Source organism: Schistocerca gregaria, chromosome 1, assembly GCF_023897955.1.
Source record: "Schistocerca gregaria isolate iqSchGreg1 chromosome 1, iqSchGreg1.2, whole genome shotgun sequence".
Taxonomy (NCBI): domain Eukaryota; kingdom Metazoa; phylum Arthropoda; class Insecta; order Orthoptera; family Acrididae; genus Schistocerca; species Schistocerca gregaria.
The window spans coordinates 872,463,806-872,487,860 of NC_064920.1; the positions used below are offsets into that span (position 1 = coordinate 872,463,806).

General features: G+C 42.5%; 1 protein-coding gene across 1 annotated transcript in view; it reads left to right on the forward strand.

Annotated features, from left to right (window-relative positions):
- Positions 1–24,055, forward strand: part of LOC126273306 (uncharacterized) — a 1,028,036-nt gene that overhangs the window by 107,885 nt on the left and 896,096 nt on the right. The gene's annotated exons all lie outside the window — the stretch shown is intronic.

Sequence of the window (24,055 nt, forward strand, 5' to 3'; positions counted from 1 at the left end):
TAAAAAACGCATTAAGATCTGCACAAATTCTACGTGTAAATGGATTTTGCAACATAATATAAATTCCATATGCATCGGATTGTATTGACAAACCCATATTTGTCGTAACCTACTCCTGTAATAAGGTTCCGTCATAATTTTTATTTTATTGTCTTGATCGCGAAGTTTTTTGAATAAAATTACCGGTTTTGGCTATGCAAAAGACCTCTTCAGAATCTTCAACAACAACAAAAGAAAGTAAATTAAGAGCTACAATACTAAGAGATTAAAAACAAATGACACTGAGTAACAAAAACACGATATACCACTCATTCTACTGCATTGTAACAAGTCATAAGATAACACGTACCAATACTGCCATACATGTTTCAACAAGCTACATGTGGGATGCAAACAGATCGTAGAGGTCGTTCGTGCATGCATAAAATACATTAAAAAATTTTTTGACCCTATATAAAGTGTATTCGTCTTCTGATAGTTTAAAGTTGTCAGAAATTAACAGAATCTTCGAAAAATTAAAATTGATTACAGAAATCTGTCTAAAATTGTATTTCATTAAATATGTAACAGACAGCATAATTTATAGTGGGAAGGTAGTGAAGTGAAAAGCCTGCGCAGGCTTTGCCTTTGTTCCATGTCGCTTGCTCTTAGCTACAGTTCCTTACGTTACTTACTCTTAGCTACAATTTTTTTCGTTTATTTTTGTCCATTTCGTTTTCATTTCATTTTTATTACTTACTGTTCACGTCAAAATATAAAATGGAATACGTGAAACAGGACAATATGCACAATCTCAAATTTTATTCCGTCTTCATCCTTTAAAAGACTAATTTTAGAGCCATCAAAATGTATTCAATTTTATATTGATTTTTGTGACCAACTTTAATTTTTTTGAAGATTCTCTTAAATTCTGACCAGCTTTAAACTGTCAGGAAACGAATACATTTTCATATGGTTACACAATTTTTTAACAATCCTGCTGTCTTGAATACAACTGAAAATGTTTGGGAGATTTATGATTTTAAATGAGCTTCCTTTTAATTACTTTGTATGATTATTTGTTCTTTAATCATGCATCAAGTATTTGAAAGTATTTAAACCGGCAAACTCTGAGAGGTTGTAGGGGACATCAAAACAAATATTTTTCCCTAATGTCATTTTTTCCTATGGGGAGTATTTAAACCGGTAGAGGAAGATTTCTCTGGCAGCAGATTAATTGAACTAACAAACACTTTTCCATTTTTTATGACCAAGAGACAACACATTACCACAACTCAATTTCAGTTACAGTAGATTTTCAAAAATGCCTCCATTGACACGTAAACAAAGGTTACACCGTCGGATAATGTTCTGTCTGACATAGGCTCTGGATGGATAATCAGCTGGTTCCAGGTTGTGAAAACGCTCTAAGTGAAATGGACGTAACACTTGCTCTCTAAGGACTGTTCTTACATTCGTCTGATTCGTCTCCACACTCGAGGTGTATCGCTCCGTTAGTAAACAGGGACAATGCCCTACCACACTGGTGGACAGCAGTTGTCTACAACTGAAGAGTCTAATACGCCCTCTAACAACTGAAAATCGTAATATGGCCTCTAACGATTTAAGAGAGTAATATGGCCTCCACCTGTTTAAATAATTCTCATAGGAAAAAATGAGATTAGGGAAAATATTTGTTTTGATGTCCCCTACAACCTCCCAGAGTTTGTCGATTTAAATACTTTTCAGTCTGTATAATCGCCTTGCATCCTATACACAGCTCATTCTATATACAGCTTGTTGAAGCATGCATAGCAGTATTGAATCGTGTTATTTTTCAATCTTATTAGTAATTTCAGTGCAGCATTAGGAGAGGTATATCCTGTTTTTATTTTCATTTTTAACTAGTGTCATTTGTTTTTGATCTCTTAATGTAGTAGCTAGTAGTTTACTTTCATTTATTTTATTTTAGATTCTGAAGATGGCTGTTACATAGCCGAAACCGGAAATTTTATTCAAAAATCATTGCGATCAAGACAATCAAATAAAAATTATGTAGTTCATGATCGCTCTCCATTCTGTCATTTTATGCCAAATTCTGTAACGTTGCGTCACCAGTATGTAATTTTATACTGAGGCTGACGAAACTGAATGAAGTGACTGATTTTACGACGAGTAACGCGAGGAATACCTGTGCGCGACGAATAAGCTACTGCCGTTGAGAAAGGTCAGGTCGTCAGTTTCCGGAGCCCTGCTCACTTGTGCGCAGCAGCGGTGGCGCAGCGTAGAAAGTGGGCGGCTGGCGGCTGGCGGCTGGCGACTGGCGCTGCAGTAGCAGCGGGTGGCAGCGCGCCAGCGTTGGCGCCAGTCCTTACTGTCGACTCATCCTGCCCGTAGCGCTGCAGTGCGTGTTGCTTTGCTCTTCCTGCGGGCCGCCAGATCGCTCAGCGCGTGCTCACCCCCACAGGAATCCAGCAGTGGACATTTTCGTCGACACACCTCCTTCCCAGTTCCAGCATCTCTCCGAAAACTGCCCATAAATGGACTCACTAATCCGGTTTTCAGTTAACAGATTTCCCAGCACCGTTCCTGTTCCATTACATAAACACTTCAATATCAATTCTGGAAATGCCGCTTTGGCTGTTAGAATCTGCTGCCAAATTCGATATTCACTCCACATAAGTGCTCTGTCACATTTGACTCTGGGTGTGACTTGCTAATTAAAATGTTGTTTAATGTGAGCACAGTGATTTGGTTTGGAGTGAAGAGAAGAACAGCTATTAGTTTATACAGGAAGTTAATACTTTATTTAACTGAAGGGAAACGCATTTTATCTTTATTAGGTGAAATAGAAGAATGCTGAAGATTAGATGGGTAGATCATATAACTAATGAGGTGGTATTGAATAGGATTGGGGAAAAGAGAAGTTTGTGACACAACTTGATTAGAAGAAGGGATCGGTTGGTAGGACATGTTCTGAGGCAACAAGGGATCACCAATTTAGTATTGAAGGGCAGCGTGGAGGGTAAAAATCGTAGAGGGAGACCAAGAGATGAATACACTAAGCAGATTCAGAAGGATGTAGGTTGCAGTAGATACTGGGAGATGAAGAAGCTTGCACAGGATACAGTAGCATGGAGAGCTGCATCAAACCAGTCTCAGCACTGAAGACCACAACAATAACAACAACAGGCGAAAAGAGATATATACAGGATGTAATGGGTATAAATGCAGATATTTTTGTTGATGACTGAGGACGGTATACTGAACAACATCACGTCAGTATTGGCGTCATTTGCAGACTAATAATTATAGCCATTACAAGTATTATGTTTTATGCTTGCTTAGTACCTCCAAGTACATTTGGCAGGAGCAAGTCCTTACTACTTACTTTCCCCTTGATAACAGGTCAGGTGTTGCAGTGTGCACGTGTCGACGCAAAACGGTTAGTCTACACTGAAAGGTGTAAAACACCTAATGGTGCAGTGCGACTGTGCATAAAACATCAGTTCGTCAGGTTTGTAACTTGTTTGTGGGAAGACTGCTCGACACAGAGAAACAACAACCAACTCCCTGACGTGTATAAATACTGAGGTACCACGTATAAAAATAACTGCATTGATACCCATTACTCTGTTTATTAGTAAAGTTACAAGTCGCACTGCCCAGCAGTAACCCTATATTCTGCATAGCTTGCTAATTTGTGAACTACTACATCTACCCGAGTCTTTTAGTGGGGTAGACCTTCGTGTACAATCGATGGCAATCATGTCTGTGTGCAAGATCAGGAGCGTTTCTTCACTGATCCAAAATATTTCTAGCCTTTCTCCAAAATTTTTGGGTTCAGTTGCACCAGCGATCACTTCGCACATTTTTCAACTACTAGCGTTACCTGTGCATATTAATGTGCATGGTTAAGACTCTTAAATACTTTTCCTTGAACAATCTGCACCTGTTCCTTCAGAATTCACTGGCAGTTATGAAGAAACAGTGCCTTCCATTTATTAAAGATATTGTGAACGTACTGAAAACCTCAATGGTGTTGACTTCATGATAGTAGCTGATATATGTTTCGTGTAGAATAATGCTCGGCCGGCCGTTGTGGCCGAGCGGTTCTAGGCGCTTCAGTCCGGAACCGCGCTGCTGCTACTGTCGCAGGTTCGAATCCTGCCTCGGGCATGGGTGGGTGTGATGTCCTTAGGTTAGTTAGGTTTAAGTAGTTCTAAGTCTAGGAGACTGATGACCTCAGGTGTTAAGTCCCATAGTGCTTACAGCCATTTGAACCATTTGAACTAATGCTCGAGAAACAGACATTCGTTCGGATTAACAAAATCGTCTCAGGCCTTACACGTAAACACGATAACGAGATCGGTTTCTCAAATTCTTCCGCTAGTTGGGATCCATGTTAATGTGATGAGAATCTGCCCAGATACGAAGATTTCCTGATCTCTAACCTTTCATTACTTGAAATAACATAATGGGGGACGACACATCAAATGCTAATAGTTCTTTATTCATGGTTCTCCTACATCTCAGTTACACACGGCTCTAACTTCCATCTACAGATGGTCACGAAATTTTCTCAGTTCTAAAATAAGATGTAAGACACCTTCCGCGTTGTTTTTAACGGTATACTGAATCCAGCTGATAGGTTAATGTACTTAAACTAGAGAAAGAATCAGTTTCTATCACATTGCAGGGTTAGTGATAAACATGATGGGCGTTTAAATACAAAGCAGCAATACTGCAAAACTGTATGAAATACGACTAATATTGGAAATCAGTAGTAGAACAGATGAATGAAAGATAGATTTCGTGAGAGGTTTCTAGAAAATACTGCGCATCTGCTAAGAAAGACATGTATAAGACTCTAGGATGGCACTTTATAGAGTAATGCTGCAATGCTTGGGTGTTTTATCAAGTTGCTCTAGGGGCAGATGTTCAAGAATTTGGAGACTCACTGGTAGAATTTTAAGACGTCGATACATCCACACAGAAAGTAAAATGAATGTTCAGAGAATAATACGGATTATGTAGGAAATAAGTTTGGGTAAATTTAGACAACCATTTGGGAGAGATATACAACAGTTTTACTGCCTCCATGGGAATGATGAAAATAAGCTAAAGAGACCTTAGTGGCTTGCAAAATGTATGTGCAAATTTATTTCGTTGAGTAATGCGCTTCTAGGGCTTTTCTGTTCCTCGAGTGCTTATTGCGCCTGCGTTATTGTTTCACTGAACACCATAGTATGTATCTCATTAAGTGATAACAATAAGCACCCCACTGACTACAGAAATTAGAATAAGGATAGAGAAGTCAAGTATCAACATTACATGCAGAAAGAAAGAGAAAAGTTACTTGCTAGGCGTCGGAAGCGTAGCTATCTAATTTTCAGATAGGAATGTAAGCTAATAACCACAATCACCTTCATTGTCAACAAATGATCAGGCTCTCTAGCTTTGCAGTCAGCTTCCCATGCTAGGTTAAACAAGTGCTGATTTGATACCTAGAGGTGCCTCAAATATAATTAATATGTAAACAACTGACTTACAAAAATAATATGAGGTTGCAGAAGTGATGTGTGAAACTTTTTCTTCCATCTTAGTTTTCACACATTATCAAAAGAAGGCATTCGGGTGAGATGAATAAATGTTCAATTCAGCGTGAATAAATGCCTCTCGTATGTTAAAACAAGTCAAGAGGAGCCATTTAGAGCCGGGCGGCGTGTACTAATTCCGTATGTTACCAACAGACGGAGAAACGCCGCCATTGCGCCCATCTGTGATTCCGAGCGAGTGTGGGCAAGGCTGGAACACAGCAGGTTCCTCAAAAGACGCGAATTTCCCGAGATACTAAACGATTCGGGGCTTTGAGAGCTGCTCTTAGCGGTCTGCAGGAAAGAGATTCCTTTTATAGTCTGTTATGGCCTATTATCAGTTTTTTTCGTCGCATCCTTCCATTCTAAGAGCTACTAAAAGCAGGAGAAAGTGGTGCACTCTACGGTTAACTGCGCGGCGTAACTGGGTATTTTCCAGCTTGATGACATTTGCATGCTTAACAGCTGCCGGTCACACCCTTCACTAAATGAGTGCTGCTTCGTCCAGAAGGCCTAAGTCTTCTGGGTACTCTAGCAGCCTCAAATGTAAGCTTATATTCACCATTTACTTGATAAATTCACCCTCTTTATCACGAATAAGATGCCTGTTACTACTTTCACAGCGAGACGAAGGGCACAAGATAATTCTCGACGTGGGTCTGACAATGGTGGAACAGAATGTGTTTCCATACTGCGAAGTAGCCACGAAGGGATTCATGGACTGAACTACATATGCATGTCTTCTTTACTGGTTTCATCGCTGCCTCCGGGTGACGCCACACTACAAGCAACATTGACTAAACAATGAGACTGCTACTTGTTGAACATATCACGCATCTAATAAAACACTCCATATCTGTTTTGAGGACGTTACCCAACTAGTGGAGTGTAGCCAGTATGGAAGTGAAACATGGACGATAAATAGGTTGGACAAGAAGAGGATAGAAGCTTTCGAAATGTGGTGCTACAGAAGAATGCTGAAGATTAGATGGGTAGATCACATAACTAATGAGGATGTACTGAATAGAATTGGGGAGAAGAGGAGTTTGTGGCACAATTTGACAAGAAGAAGGGACCGGTTGGTAGGATGTGTTCTGAGACACCAAGGGATTTAGTATTGGAGGGCAGCGTGGAGGGTAAAAATCATAGAGGGAGACCAAGAGATGAATACACTAAGCAGATTCTGAAGGATGTAGGTTGCAGTAAGTACTGGGAGATGAAGAAGCTTGCACAGGATAGAGTAGCATGGAGAGCTGCATCAAACCAGTCTCAGGACTGAAGACAACAACAACAACCCAACTGTATCAGTGGATTTTTGCTTTGGTAAGCACTTTTAGTGCAGATCTGGAACAGCTACGTTCGAAACTAGTCAGTAGTATAAATTAAACGCAAGTGTGACAAAAATTTAAGTACAGAATTATGTTGATTGTTGTTGTTGTTTTCGTCGTCGTTGTTTTTGTTTTTGTGTTCGTCGTTGTTCGTTGAAGTGGAAATAGGCGCAGCTAACGGATGGGCGACTTATTTAAAGCCCACTGGCGTATTGTCGCACTTGTCGAGGCCGTCGCGAATCAGCGTTCAATTGTCGGCCGGAATTTGGCGGAACGCTTGGATCTGGGTCAGAGGTCGCCAACCGCGGGCCGGCGCGACTGGTTTTGAGCGCGGCGTGGCGCGGTGGCGTGAGAACAATGCCCATTGTCACTGCGCCAGAGCTGCCGCCGCTCTCCTAATGACCTGGAACGTCATTCGCTGCAAATACCTTCCATCGCGACGTGCTTTCTCTACTGTGCGTTCTGCAATCGCAAATAATTGTGCGTGTTACGTTAGTAGCCTCATATTTTCAGGGATATTTTGCATTTGACAATTGATATTGTAAGTGTTGATATTTTCATTTAGCCATTTCAAGAGGATAATAAAATAGTTCCAAAACAATTTTCATGGCATTCAATGTTGTTTTCACGGGTCTATGGAACTGGCTATTAGAACTGCAACACTAGAAGGGCAGCATGCAAGACTGCTGTTCCAACACAGCACACGGTAGTGGCACCACGTTATGTTTGCAGACGATTCCTGGTCCTGTGTAACGCATCGCGATGGACGTATCCGCATGTGCAGGCTTCTAGAAGAACGGAAGTTGTTATATTCAACTTGTCACAGTATTACTCGCCTAACGCCTGGTGTACTGCTGTGGTCTGCAACTGGGTACGGAGTATAACCACCACTGGTTCGCATAGCTGGTAATTTTACAGCACGCCGTAAGGCCGGTGATTGTGCCCTATCTTCGAAGTCTCTATGCCATTATTTTAAAACAAGACAACCGTCACTCTTGGTTGTCGGGTCATATTGTCGGGCCTCACTGTCTGACCATATGGCGGTCGACAATCTCGTTGGTATCCCACCGATGTCCGGAGTGTCTCCAGACACGTATTTTCTTTTCACTGGGGCTCGGTTCGAAGCGGGAATCACCACTGAAGACAATTATTCTCCATGTGGCCGGCCGCGGTGGCCGTGCGGTTCTAGGCGCTCCAGTCCGGAGCCGCGCTGCCTCTATGGTCGCAGGTTCGAATACTGCCTCGGGTATGGGTGTGTGTCATGTCCTTAGGTTTAAGTAGTACTAAGTTCGAGGGGACTGATGACCACAGCAGTTGAGTCCCATAGTGCTCAGAGCCATTTTTTACTCCATGTGTCCTCGTAGTCTTTCGTGACGACGTAGTTGAATGAAACGTTCTCGGTTTTCAAGCCGCGTCAGTTCGAATAAAATTCTCGAGCTTTCGATGACCATCTCCACCATCGTCGTCAGGAGTACACTGACTGCCGGGCTACGCTACGCTAATTCACGGAGTTGTAGGATGAGCGGATCACGCCTTTCCTACTTCTTTCTTGGGGTGTTGAGTGTTGTCTTCTTGGAATCGACCTCACGGTTGCGCTGCTGCTAGTGGGTCTTCTTGCTAATGTTGCGGCGTTCCTTTACACCAGCAACAGGTCTGGCCATCTCGTGGTCGGGCGCCAGTGTACCTGGTTGCTCAGGTTTCGGACGAGACTGCCGGGGCTGCTACGGTTTCTCGCTTACATAGGCATGATGACATCATCAGCAGCCAATCAGATGGACCCAATGTGGAGCGAGCGTAAGTCGACCCGTGTCAGCACCGGTGACGTCAGGTGGCGCCAGGGGCAGCGCCACGTTTGAAACTGCCGCTCCCGCTTCGCGCATCTGTCTGCTTTCTTTCAATGTCCAACACCCGCCGCCATGCCCTGCTGAGTGTGTACCCTGGTCTCTGCTGAAATTGTTGTTGTTTAAACGAATCTCGGCCGCTTCCTTTATAATGGAGTTCCAATATGTAGATGCATGAGCCAACACTTTTGTATTTTCGAACTGTATTTTATGTCCGTTTTCTAGGCAATGCTCCGCTATGACCGACTTGTCAAGCTCCCTTTGTTTTATATGGCGCTTGTGCTCAGTACACCGATCCGCAACCGTGCGAATTGTATGTCCGATATTCATGTTGCTACATTCACAGGGTACACCATACACGCCGGACACTCGAAGAGCAATGTCGTCTTTAACAGAGCGCAACATATTTCGTATCTTGGAGGCGGGCCGTAACATTGGTCTTAGCCCGTGTCTCTGCAGCAGACGTCCTAACTTGCTGGTAGTTGCACCACAGTATAGCAGGAATGCAGTACGTTTGGCCAATTCTACTCATTCACAAGGTTTCTTTGGTGATTTTCGTCGGAGGCCCTTGCAAGCGTTTGCGATGTCTCTCTTGCTGCATCCAGTTTCGCCGAAAACACGTTTTAAGTTTTGCAATTCAGACTGTAGTTGGTCATCGTCAGAGATAATCTTGTCCCTATGAACCAACGTGTTCAGGACCGCTTTCTTGTGTACACTGTGGAAACTATTGGCGTTGAAGTACCGATCAGTGTGTGTTGGTTTCCGGTACACTCAATAACCAAACTGGCCTCCTGCCTTCCGCTCAACCAAAACATCCAAGAATGGTGGCTTGCCGTGCTTCTCCATTTCGACAGCAAGCTTAATGTTGGGATGGACACCATTCATGTGATTCTACTCCAGTCAATGAGACTCCAGGCCGGTTTCGAGTGACTGCACATTTTCAATCTCGTTAAACAGTTTGTAATGATTTCACTCGATTAGTTCCTTTGATAATGATTTTCACAGATACAGATGTCCCATAGATATGATCGTAGAACGTATGTATTGAGGGCTGACGGTCTGTTGGACTTCCGCTGCCAGTCACTGGATTGGCTTTGTTCATAACTGCACAGACAGCCGAAAGTAGCGCGCCGAGCGAGTGAGGATCCGCAGCAGCGCCGACGCCGCCTGAGAATCGGCACGCTGCATCGGGCTTTACGGCGGCCAGTACAAAGAGTCTCCGCCGCCGTAACGACTCCCGGACCGTTAAACCGCAGCCATTAATAGCTTTACTGTTGCTGCACGCCGAGCTGATCGTGGCGCAATTATCTCAGACACAGCCACGCTATCACATACATTTTCTCCGTATCTCATTCGTGAAGAATTTTGATATGCTGCCAAATATATTTAAATATCTTATTTTATCCATCTGACGATAAGTACCGGTTCGTCATCAGGGTGTGAGACTTGTATTGTAAATGGGGATATTTCAGATTTATGAAGGAGTTCGTGTGGCACTGGTAGCTGTGTAATTACGAGGGGAAGAGGGTTGGGGGATGAGGATAGGGTTCAGCCGCCTAACACGCAGTAGATAACGAGTGATGTGTCCCACGAATAATGGTTGAGCGAGCACTAATGTCTTGAAATAGAGTGCAACGTCGTTTTCTCCTAAAACTTTGTGATGGTATATAGGGTTCCATAACTAGGCCTGGTCACCGTTTGTAAGTAGGCTGTTTACGTTTTCTTATTGGTAACGCCACGTAGCGCTCTGTATGAAAAATCACTGGCTGTCCCGTGTGCAGTCTGTGGCTGGTTTGCATTGTTGTCTGCCATTGTAGTGGTGGGCAGCGGCAGCTGGATGCTAACAGCTCGTAGCGTTGCGCAGTTGGAGGTGAGCCACCAGCGGTGGTGGACTTGGGGAGAGAGATGGCGGAGTTTTGAAATTTGTAAGAATTGGTGTCATGAACTGATATCTATATTATGACTATAAAGGTAAATACATTGTTTGTTCTCTATTAAAATCTTTCATTTGCTAACTGTGCCTATCAGTAGTTAGTGACTTCCGTAGTTTGAATCTTTTAGTTAGCTGGCAGTAGTGGCGCTCGCTGTATTGCAGTAGTTCGAGTAACGAAGATTTTTGTGAGGTAAGTGATTTGTGAAACATATAGGTTAATGTTAGTCAGGGCCATTCTCTTGTAGGGATTATTGAAAGTCAGATTGCGTTGCGCTAAAAACTATTGTGTGTCAGTTTAAGCACAGTCGTGTATAATTTTTCTAAGGAGACGTTTTACGTTTTCGTGCGTGATCATTATGCGAAATAGGTATGAGGATAATAATAAGAAGAAGAAGAAGGAAAAGAAGGAAATGGTTTGGACAGGATTGAAATGAGATGGGGTGGAGATGTGTGAGAGTGAATCATGTGGAGATTCGGACAATTGGGCAGCAGATCCATAAGACTTGTCTTTCCCTGGTGTGGGACGTTTTCTTCGGTTTGAGGCCTGTCTCCCCGTCCCAAGCAAGTCAGTGCAGTGAAGGTGTAAAGCGTACGCGAGGTGTGTGAGAGAAGTAATGAGACCGACAGCACTACGACCGAACTGACAACGCTGTGTTGTTCTACTGTGCAGACCGATGTGTTCAGCCCTTCCAGATGCTTAGCCCGAGTTTCTGCTCCGTAATGACATCACACGATTTTTGACAGCGCCATCAGTGAAGATATGTTACTGTTGCGTGTTACGAAAATGAAACAGTACAAGATTTTTGCTGGCACAAATCAATTTTGGAAGCTGGAGGACACGTTGGGGATGAACCTCGATCAGGGAGACCTTCAGCTTCAAAAACAGACGAAAATGTAGAACGTGTGCATGGTCATGTGAGATTGTTCCTCCAGGACAAACAGCCAACCAAGTGTTTCACAAATATGGCATTGAAAGTCTCAGGAAAAGGGTGAATCGAATGAGACTGGACATTGTAGACAAGTGGATGGTGCATCATCATGCACCTGGAGCAACGCCCAATGTCAGAGGCATGCCTATACCAGTTTCTTTGGCGCTTCAGTGTATATTCACCCCAGAGTACAATTGTTAAGATTCAGCCTAAAGCACAATGTATTTTCTGGTAATTAGTAACTTCAAGCTTTCAACTCTATTTGTTCGAACAAATGCTGATGCTGGAAATCTTTTCTACTACTAGGAATCAAACGAGCTATCTCTGAAGCGAGTTCTAGCATACTACACGCGTCAGCGGCTAAGGCTATGGGAGGGCGAAAGTCTGTTCTAATTCAAAAAATTATAATGAAATTACTGTCAAGTGTGAAATGCGCAACAAGTCAAAGGGCCTAATTCATGAAGATAATGTTAGTCACGAAGAAAGTATATTACTGTACAATGACAAGCTTTTCACTTTCACAGAATGTAATTAGCAGCTGAGTTTGGTAAAAATATGTACCTTATTTTGGAAATGTCTGATACTTTTTATTTTAAATGATTATGACGAAAATAGAAAAGACTGATAAGATTTTCATTCTTACTAAAAAGTTATGTATCGAGTATTTTACTGATTTTTTTAATGAAAGTCATGTTTTAGACAAGTTTATGTGTTGCGTACCGCAGCTTCTAAAAATTTCAAGGTTGACTTATTTTTTAATTCATGGTAAGTACAGTTTCCAATGTTTTAGATATTATCCTGAAAATTTACCTTTTTACCGTCCGAGTTTGAACTCGTTTTTTGCATTTCGCCCGAAATGCCTCTCACACTGGGATGTAAGAACCTACGACAAATAAAAACAATCGTTTACTTTCCTTCGGGGATCACGATATGCTTCTGAGTTGCAATATAACAAGATTGAGCAAGTCTTCGAATACTCGAGAAGAGCATCCAAATTTTACAGAGCACGCATTACACTCTGAAACGATTTTCATTGAAAATTTGTAAATTACTCATATTTAGTATTTCTGCATTTATTTATATATAATGTGAATGAAACTTGCCTGTAAAATGAGCATATAGCTCCAAGTTGAGGAATATATATCCTGTTTTAGATCACCAATATTTTTTAGTTCCAACACAACTTAGCAATGTTTAGTATAGGAAATTTGTTAGTTATTACGAGTTCCTGAGCTGAAGAATCGCTCTAATAATGTTAAATACTTGACTGGAAACACTTACACTGATAAAATCAGTAAACTAACTCACAAAATTACTAAATTAAACCAAAATAACCTGAAGAATTTTCCTTGTGTATAACAGTTCAAAAATGTTCAAATGTGTGGAAATCTTATAGGACTTAACTGCTAAGGTCATCAGTCTCTAAGCTTACACATTACTTAACCTAAATTATCCTAAGGACAATCATACACACCCATGCCCGAGATAGGATCGAACCTCCGCTGGGACCAGCCGCTATAACAGTTCTTTGAGACAATGATCAAACTTACACAAGCAGTCAACAAAATTATGCATTTTCAGGGAGAAGGATCCCTAAATACATGTGCCCTTTTTCGGGAAACTGCTTAAAATTAATCAGCGGGTTATATAGCATGTTCTACAAACGTTTACTTTCATCATCCCGCTGCTAGAAGTCTTCAGTCCAGCTTGGTGTATATCTCAGTATTCTGATTTTTTGTGCCTTATTAATTGCACTGAAGTCTGATTGTCTGCAATCAGGCGCCTACAGACATCCAAAAATTTCATTCTACCAGTCTGTAGCTGATTTCTGCAATCCCTCCTCTTGTTAGTGAATTCTACTTTCATGGAAACGTTATTGAAGAGCTATAGCCACGGGACCATGATTGCTTTTCAGTTTAGCGAGCCAGATAGGAGAATGCCGAAGAGAATTGATGTTCTGGTGTAGCGAACTGCAAATTGTAGTACTGTCATTTATATTTTAATTTTTCCACGATCTCTATTGAGCAGTTGAGATGCACCTCGTTAGTAGCAGTGCTCCCGTTCGGAATCTGAATCAGTGCTTCATCTTTCACTAACGTGTTGTTGACATGATGCGCAACCGCAAGAAAACTAAGAAGTATCACCCGGTTTTGTAGTTACTACTTTCCCAAAATACTGCACTGTTCTGGTGATTCACCTAGGTTAGCCAAGTTTTTGTATGTCCGTCCTTTTGATAAAGGGGGGGGGGGGGGGTCTTGGGGACGACGGCCGTTTGCTGTTGTGAGAAAATGAAACACCTACAGGTGTCCTTATGATTTTATTTACTGTCTAGCTACCAGTTTCGGCGCTTCAGTGCACCATCTTCAGGCTGTAATTATACTGAAGGGTTGCCATGATCCCTATATATATCGCATCAGTGGCCAACTTAAGTGGCTAGGCAAACTATCTGAAAACTTCGGCGTCAGCACACCAACCACCAACTGCCAAATGCCAGTATCAACTACAGCCTGAAGATGGTGCACTGAAGCGCTGAAACTGGTAGCGACAAAATAAATAATATCGTAAGGACGGCTGTGAGCGGTTCATTTTCTCACAACAGGTTAGCCAACTTCTTCCTGTAGCTATTGAAATGTTGACCCGAATCAGATTTTCTCGTTTCGTTACACTGACTGAAGGAAGTAAGCTGAGTGGTACTGAAGTAGGTTCCGGAGGCCGTCACGCTAGGTTGGATTTTCTGCGCAGCACGCCGTACGTATCTTAGAGAGAAAGTGTTTTGTTGACTGCAGAAGGCTCTTAAAGTGTCAAAGGCGTTCGCTATGAGTGACCGCGCTACGTAGTTTATCTATTTCTTTCTGCACATAAAGTTAAGATCCCATTCGATGGAGACGTCCTAGCGCGCTATGGTCTTTCCCTAAAGTCATGGCATTTAGAAAGAAACGTTTTCTCTGTTATGGAAGAAGCAACCAAAAATACACATGGAACAAAAGAAATTAATTTCTTAAAAGACATCATAGTCGCTGTTGACTGTATAAAATATTTATTATTACTTATTGCAATTTCAGCCGTATGGCCATTTTCAAGTAAACTGCAAAAGTTACCCAAACACAAAAATACAAAAGTGAAGTACAGGGTGTATATACACAATTAAGCGAACATTTCATTAAGAAAGTAGCTCAATTATAACTTCGACCCGTTTGCTATAATTGAGCCTGGTTGAAGGATGCAGTCTGTATTTGTGCGGAGATATTGTGATGTTTTGTCAGAATTTGTGGTGCTACACAGTGAGTTGGATTGCTGGCGAGCGTTTTACGCCATTCATATTCGTAAAATTTATACGCATACAAAGTATTATATATCAGAGCTCTGTCTTCATCTCATTTACGCGCGCTTAACTCAATGTGAGAGCTTATTACCAGATAACACATGTATTATCCTCTATTATGTTATAACTAAGTATTCCCATCCTATCCTACTGCCCATTACAGTCATAGCACTATTTAGTAAGCTGGATGATGTCGACAGGTGAAAAGCCTTTACAATATAAAGTTTATAAGTTGTATCCTTAGTGTGCACTATCTTTGCTACGTGCACAGGCAGTATCTTTAGTAAATGTATTTTCACGCTAACTGACTTAGTTCCACATGTTGTTAGTGCACCTGAACTTGTATGTGTGATAGATTATTAGAACGATGGTAACATTGACAGTTCTGTATATATTTAACAATATTTTACGATGTAATAAGTGTCGTACTCATCTGATCTTGTGGGACTCACATAGAAATGCTGCATTTTGACGACGACATGTACTCATGTTAGATATATTTATATTCCGACAGAATGTAAGTAATGTACATTTATCTCCAATTTTTATAATTGAGCTACTTTCTTAATGAAATGTTTGCTTAATTATGTACATACACCCTGTACTTCACTTTTATAGTTTTGTGTTTAGGTAACTTTTGCAATTTACTTGAAAATGGCCATAAGGCCGAAATTGCAATAAGTAACAATAAGTATTTTACACAGTCAACGGCGACTACGATGTCTTTTAAGAAATATTATGTGACTGTGAATCCCAACCATGAGAAGTTAATCAAAAGAAATTAAACTGAGAGACAGGGGATGGCCTACCCTAAACGCACATACCGAGTACTAGCTTTGCATACAATTTTTTTGTTGCACAGGATAAACGTAGATCTAAAGTAGCGAGTGGATTGCCATATGTAAAGTCTCATCCAGTGTAAGGATTTTACGCAAATGTTAAACTCGCTTTGGTGTTGGCACATACAGGACGTGCTTAATAATTCAAGTTGTGGTACTCTGGCTTCGCTAACATCAACTTCTTATGGTCTTACTAAAAGGAACCATTTTTGGACGCAAGAGACGTTACGTGATGAATGTACCGTCCGAAAGTGCCTACGGTTTAAATATTACGAACTTTGTAGCCTTGATCAAAGTGATCGAGAAAGCGACTCCGTTTCAGAGTATAAACTGATGCTGGTTCTCAACGATGGGCTCGTGAGAGAGCTGCTGTGTCTCTGCTTTGTTCACGTGAACATCAAAAAGAAAGCGTGACCGGTACTGGTTTCTTGGCCGTTGTCGCTGGCATCAGATGAGGGAGTTCCCATTCCTATGGGGAATGCAGTTGAGATGGAACAAACAGTAGAAGAGTCTGCTGCTGCTGACACGAACGATAGCAAATATGTTCTCTCTCTGTGCATTATCTCCAAAGAAGAGCACTACAGCGATTGGGCAGTGATATACTCAGATTGAAACAGAATGTTACGAAAATGTTGGACATACTATCACAGGTGTGCGGAAAGCCTAGTTGCTTCTTGTCAGTAGTTAGAAACAAATGTAATCGATTGAAAATCTGTCGAGCTGTCTCTGCCACTGGTGCACCTTTCGTATAAGCAGCACATACGCCCCTCAAACTAGCTGTTCTTCTATCAGCCAACAGTTTGTGAACGGCTCTGATTTACTATAGCAATTGATTTAAAACGAAGGATAGGCATGAACGTTGCAGTGTTTACACGTACAGTTACTAGTCTCGGGAATCACACTTCATCTATAGATTCTCGCTGTACCCTCACGAGCAACTGAATTAGAACTAGTTAGAAAGTGTAGCATCCCTTTCGCCCTAGTAGCGAAAGCGGCTCGTCGTCACATGAGGTACACGAGACATCGAAAGTGATAGAAAGCCTCCTAATCCACGACCGCTAAACAGCTACCCACGTCTCTCGGAGACTGATCGCAGCTGGATTCACAGTGTACACATATTGGACCGATGACGTCCGAAGTACGCTCAGTCGGACAAAGGTCAGGTGATCTGAGTGGCTACACCGGCACGCTCATCTTCAAGGAGTCCGTTTGAAACCATTCTGACAGAATCTGGGATAGGTGGGGTATTGCATTGTCTTAATTAACGAACTGGACACCTGCCGTGTGGTTTAGGCCACCACATGGATCCTCTTGATCGACAAGCAAGTACTTGCGTCGTTAGTCGCTGAGAAATAATGGCACGAGTATCATAGGACCCGCATCAAACCAAGCACTCATCCCCACCACGAAAATATCGCTACCAGAAGACTGAAACAAGTCACCAGAGCCATTTCATGTGGTTTTCGATGTGTTCGTACCCTGCCCATTGCCGCTTAACAGTTTTTACAGCGGCTGTCAGTCCAGTCATCGTTTTTCCTTGTTTCGCGCGTCCATTGTCGATCATGCTGTTCCTCTGCATATCTCTACGTCCTGTTGCGTGCGTAGTTTGGAAGGAGATGAGTTGGATGGCAACCTCTGAAATCTTTATTTGAGGAAGCGAGAAACATATAGGTGACGAGTGGTGTGCTACGCGCTGACCTATCTGCTGCTACGTTCGGCGACTGGCGACTGCGGCGACGTCAGTCATCGGCACTTAGTTGTCCACGGCGCTTGACTATTGTGGCGGCTGTTTCTCTGTTCGAAGAAGTACTAACAACATGGTTTCAGTCAAATGTACTGACATCTCACATATTTCCGATCTTGCAGTTGTCTGTTACACTGACGACCTATACAGCATTTTACGACATTCCAGACATGTGGCACAAGGAAATATTCCGTTTGCCGCAGCTACAGGAACAAACTGTCTGCAACACATTTACTACACTTCAGTGGGTCAAGACCATGTAGGCATCAGCTTGTTTTAGACGACCAGCCCAAATAATAAATTTGTCCTCACAGTCCATATTCAACCTTTGAGAAAACTAAGTCCTTCTTGAAAGGTGACATTGTATGTATACCACGTAACTTACACTCTGTGGTGTATTCTGTAATTTTTCAAAGGCGTTGGCATATATAGACATCAATATCCTTTTAACTAAATTATAAGACCTTCGTGTAACAGGAAACACCGCAAAATGGTTTAAATCGTATGTCTTTGACAGGAAACAAGAGATGCCAATGAGAGAGTCCCGTATTACGCCAACAGTCATCATCCACCTGGTGACTCCCTACATGTGATGTTCCTCAAGGTTCGATCTTAGGGCCATAACTTTTTCTTGTCCACGCCTTTCGTCAGTAACATTACTAGTCTGTTTGATACAAACAGTGCAACGAACAGCAAAAAATGGTTCAAATGGCCCTGAGTATTATGGGACTTAACTGCTGAGGTCATGAGTCCCCTAGAACTTAAAACTACTTAAACCTAACTAACCAAAGGACATCACACACGTCCATGCCCGAGGCAGGATTCGAACCTGTGAGCGTAGCGGTCACTCGGTTCCGAACTGTAGCGCCTAGAACCGCTCGGCTACTCCGGCCGGCTAACGAATAGCAAATCAAGAATAGTTTTAGAAGCTCGTTCCATGAAATGAAATTTTTCAGATGTTGGATACTTATGCGATGGAAGCAATCGATTCTACAGGTTAGAGTATTTGTGTAATAGTGGCGAATTGTTCCTTACGCCATGCAGTTAGGCCGGCCGCTGTGGTCTCGCGGTTCTAGGCGCTCAGTCCGGAACCGCGCGACTGCTACGGTCGCAGGTTCGAATCCTGCGTGGGGCATGGATGTGTGTGATGTCCATAGGTTAGTTAGGTTTAATTAGTTCTAAGTTCTAGGCGACTGATGACCACAGATGTTAAGTCGCATAGAGCTCAGAGCCATTTTTTTTTAGCCATGCAGTTAGAGTTACAGGTTATGGGACTCCAGAATTCTCATTTTTGAAGGCGAGGGAGCAGGATACCCTGAAATAATGGGTACTACTGGATTATTCAGTAGCTCGACACAGCCATTCTTGGACAAGATACTTTCACCTAACCATTTCATCAACTTTCATGTATTTAAAATATCATCAAAATATCGAGGAGCCACCACTTGGTTGCACCACCTTTTGGTCAATCTTTCAGATACCTAAGCAACAGCCCTATTCTTGCAAACTGCTATATTTTCAAACTTCAAACGGTCCTTCGCTCACTGCTCCAAGACAATTATGTAGTGCACCAAGATACCTTGTGTGCTGTTCTGCTCCATATGCCCAAACAATAAAAATCCCTCCTGAGTGGCGGTAAGAAGAAGGCCTGAAAGAGGAGGTATCAGCATCTTGCAACAGTTACTGTTTCGTGGCCATGTAATTTTAGGTCGTAAACTGTATCACCTAGTGGCTATACTCAACATTCATAATAATCTTTGAGTCGCAATTGTATAATGAAATTCTACTCATCCTGTGCGACTGCCACAACTAGCAATCAGTAGAATAGTTTGCGGTGACACAGCTGTGAAATCCGCCGCTAGCGTCACTGATCAACATGTGGGACACCCAAACATAATCATTCCCAATTGCCACTCCTTCAGGCAGCATGTTTTCCTAGTTCCTTGAACACTCTGAAAATGAGTTAGCTCTCCCCATGCGGCGCTACACCTGCTCCTACTCCTTCCACTCCACGCCAGGCGAATGAATGTAATATTAGCTCGGAAGGAGGCGACTAAATACAGAGACGGAAATGCAGAGTATTAATCCAAGAACACCCTGATCGAATGCTACCAAACTCATCTTGCAGTATTCCCACGCATGTGATATTTGTTGACTAAAACTTCATCCTCACGCAAGTTTATTTTGAGTACAGAAAAAAACTCTGTCCTTCAAACGGAGTACATGAAGCTGTTGGGGATGTCTAACGTTACTGAGGCCTTTAGGTGGAGATTGCAACACAGCACTCTCAGCTTATCGCCATCTTTCGGAATCTGAGAAAGGTGGCATTTTTTGCATGAGGGACGTCAGAGCATCACGCCGACAGATCATACCGGCAGTAGGATGTAGTGCAGCGGCTGCAAAACAAGATAAGTTGTGGCAAAGTGCAAAGGATAATAGTGTGGCAAGGAGAGTAGAAATTAGAGAGATTCGAGCGCGCACAGAGGGTTTCCGGCAGTCGTTCTTCCCGCGAACCATACGCGACTGGAACAAGAAAGGGAGGTAATGACAGTGGCACGTAAATTGCCCTCCGCCACACACCGTTGGTTGGCATGCTGAGTATAAATGTAGATGTAGAGAGTAAATGCAGGTCGTTGCAAAAGAACTACAACACGGAAAGGTAGTTTCTGACTCATAGACAGGGGCCAGCAACTGAAATGCGAGCTAGGTAGAGTGTCATCATCAGCTGTCGGGAGCAGATTAGTGGAGCTCTGTTAGGATTTCAAGTTGCCATGAGCATTGCCGCTAATACTCCATTACTGAAGGCAGAAACGTGCATGGTATAAAGACAGAGTAAACTTTGACATTGAGTACCGTTCTGTGGTGTTCAGTGATGGTGCAAATGACTCTAAGCATTATGAGACTTAACATCTGAGGTCATCAGTACCCTAGACTTAGAACTATTTAAACCTAACTAACTTAAGAACATGACACACATTCACGCCCGAGGCAAGATTCGAACCTGCGACCGTAGTATCAGCGCTGTTCCATACTGAAGTACCTAGAACCGCTCTGCCACAGCGGTCGGCTTGTTCAGTGATGAATCTCGCTTCTGTCTGTGGCAGTCAGATCGATGCCAACGTGTTCGTAGACGATCTGGTGAAAGGTCACAAGAAGCAGGGATGCTCGTGACTCATACCTCTCCATACCTTGGCATAACGATGTGGGCAAATATTGGATATGACAACGGGAACTGATATGGTAATTGCTCAAGGAAGGCTGAGTGATCATCAGTCTCCTTTATTGGTGTTCCTAATCCCTTTATTTGTCACCCACAGAGCAAATCTGGAACATGATGGAAAGATTCACCTACCAGTCTACAGACAGCACTCTTCGCCAACTGACACATCACGAAATTTCCCAGAATGACGTTCGGAGATTGTTTGCTTTCATGCCCCGACGAAGGCAAGCTATATTCGACCGATCACCCAACCACATATTTATGTTGGTGATAACCATCAATTCCGAATCGAACTGAAGCTTAATCATTAAATGTTCGCTATGTAACCAACACCTCCACACGGTTTGAGAAATGTCGAACTGCTGGCACATGTTGCAACACAGCCCATCTCCATCAGTGGTGACGATGATGATGACGATGTGCTTGTGTGGCCTTTACTTGGCCGCTTTGGTTTGAACGTCACTCATCTGACAAACGTCAAAAGACAAGGACCCCACATTTTTTTACAATTGTTCCTTCCAGAATCATGTAGTGGTTAAATAAGGAAAGCTTCTTAAGGAGGGACAGAGTCTTCCGGCTGTCGGTGTGGGCTACTTAGGCCGCTGAGGCGCCAGCTGCAGACTAGAGGCTGCAGGTATGGCGCGTGCCTAGGTGGTGCTGCGTGGCCTTGGTAGCTGCCGTGACGCACCGCCGTTTGTTTCCACAGCTGCGGCGCGTCGACGATAGCGTAATCTGCGCCGCTCCTCACCTCTGACGGTCCAGTCTATTGTGGGCTGCAAAAGATGGCTTCCATTGTTCTTGCTTGACTAACAATTGAGTCGTCGAGTCGTTTTAACCATGACCAACTGTAATGCTGTCATTCATAGTTTGATATAGAGGATGGGCCTAAAGTCTTTTTATTGTGCAAGAGCTACTAAACTTACAAATTTGTGGTTTGTGGCAAATGAAAGACCATCAAGTTTTTGTTACGATGTCAATAAACTTCATCACGTGCAGCGTTTGTTCACAAAGAATGTGTAATCGATTTTCGATTTCACGCCATACGTTTGACAACAGCAACAGCATCTGTTATCCTTGTTTCTGATGCATCCAGATCAGATAGCTGTGTAGCGTAAACTTTGTCCGTTACGTAACCCGACAAAAAGAAATCTAAAATGCTCTAGAAAAGTCCAGACAAATGTTAGCTGTTAATGATTTTTAGACATTATAGAAAGGCCCAATGACTCTGCTGTGTATTAAACCGCACCACACATTGATTTTAGGGAATACCTAATGTGATCTAAGGCAACTTGTGGACTTTCCGAACCTTATATCTTCATATTGTGCTTGTTAACTTCAACTGATAAGTGGAAAGTAGCCTCGTCTGAAAAGCAAATTCGTTGAACATACTGCTCGTGTCGATTCGCGCCAATATCTCAGTCTAGAAAGCTGCTAGCCAAGTTCCATTGTCTGGTTGTAAGGCTTGCCTTATCTGGATCTCATATGCATGCAGGTGCCGCCTGTTGTGTAGAATTCTCCGAACTGTGGTCCTAGGAATCCCTAATTCACGAGATGCGCGTCGAGTAGCTTTGGCAATGTTTTGCAAGAACGTCTGTTGCACAGCTCCGACACTTCGTATACTGTTCGAAGGTCACCCTGTTCGCGGAATATCCAACGCACTGCTATCCGTCTGTTTAAACTGGGCAACAATACCCCTTCTCTCATGTACTTCTCTTGTATATTCTCTTAAAATATTTCACTGAACAGTAATCGAGGATGTCGTCTCGTGATACCGTAGAACACAATGCGCCATCCCTACGCGGGACGCCATTTTGCAACAGCAATTGCAGTCCTCTCAACGCAATACCTATCTGCAACAAAGATATGCAAACAAACTTGGTTATTTATTCTTTCGTTTGCTACAAACCACAAATTTGTTAAGTTCTATAGTTTTTATAAAATAAATATTGATAATCGTACAAAGATTTTAGGCTCATCCAATACAAGGATGACGGCGACTAGATAACGATATCACAAATACATTTAAAGCCATACCGACTGATAATCAACGGTGATTTTTGTAGGTTTATGAAACGTGGTTAAAAAATTCATGAAGCCAAAACAATGGAGCTAAGTGAAGACAACACAAGAAAAGAGGCATTTCACATGAAGAAAATGAATGATTATTGCAAATCTTTTGCGTGAACAGTAGAACAAGAAGAGAAGTGAATGTTCTTTCATGAGGTTTTCCTTCCCCTTTTCCGCAGGATGACAGCACACTTGCCAAGTCTGTACCGAACTACCTCAATATATATGTGTACTTCTATTAAATGTTTCTGTACTGTCATTGTAGACTGAAGAGGTTTAAAAACCGAAGCAAATTCCTATATTAAATAAGCAGCTTTCTGAACATGTACGCTTATGTCACCTATACACTCACACATACATTTATACAGGATGTAACGGGTATAAGTGACTGGGGACAGATGTACTGAACAACATTACATCAACATCATTATTACATTATAGCTATTGCAAGTCGTATGTTTTTAGGTTCGGTAGCACCTCCAAGAGCAAGCTTCTTTTCCCTCGGCAGCAGGTCAAGGTGTTGAACTGTGGATGCCTGAACATATGTCCATATTGACATTCATAGTCCACTTAGTGGTGCAGCTACGATTGTGTATAAAACGTCAGGTCATGAAGTTTGAGATGTGTTTTTTTTCTGGGAAGACGGTTCAGTGCAGTGGAAAAACAACCAACACACTGATGTGTGTACCTATAAAGAATTTCGCCTTGCGATTTCATTTTAATACCTTACTGTAGAATTCTTTGCTGTTATACGACATGGTTCAGAGAGAAAGTCAAGTGTACCTATGGTATTCAGCTATGCCGTGATCCGTAGCCCCGAAAAACGGTGACAAAATAATTCGCTCGCTGCAGAGCTCGGCGTGACCAGATTGACGTACTGAACAACACAGATAAGAGGCATATTGTGCTTCATATTTTCAAAGATTCCAAATCAACTAAATACAAGAAAGAAACGCAAGGTCATATTCGAACATTTTTAACATATGTTTTGAGTGGGGTCCGCCTTTAGCAAAACACAATTTTCTTTTTTGTCCTAGACGTGTTTCGCCGGGCGCGGTGGTCTAGCGGTTCTAGGCGCGCAGTCCGGAACCGCGCGACTGCTACGGTCGCAGGTTCGAATCCTGCCTCGGGCATGGCTGTGTGTGATGTCCTTAGGTTAGTTAGGTTTAAGTAATTCTAAGTTCTAGGGGACTGATGACCTCTGATGATAAGTCCCATAGTGCTCAGATCCATTTCAACCATTTGTTTTTTGAACC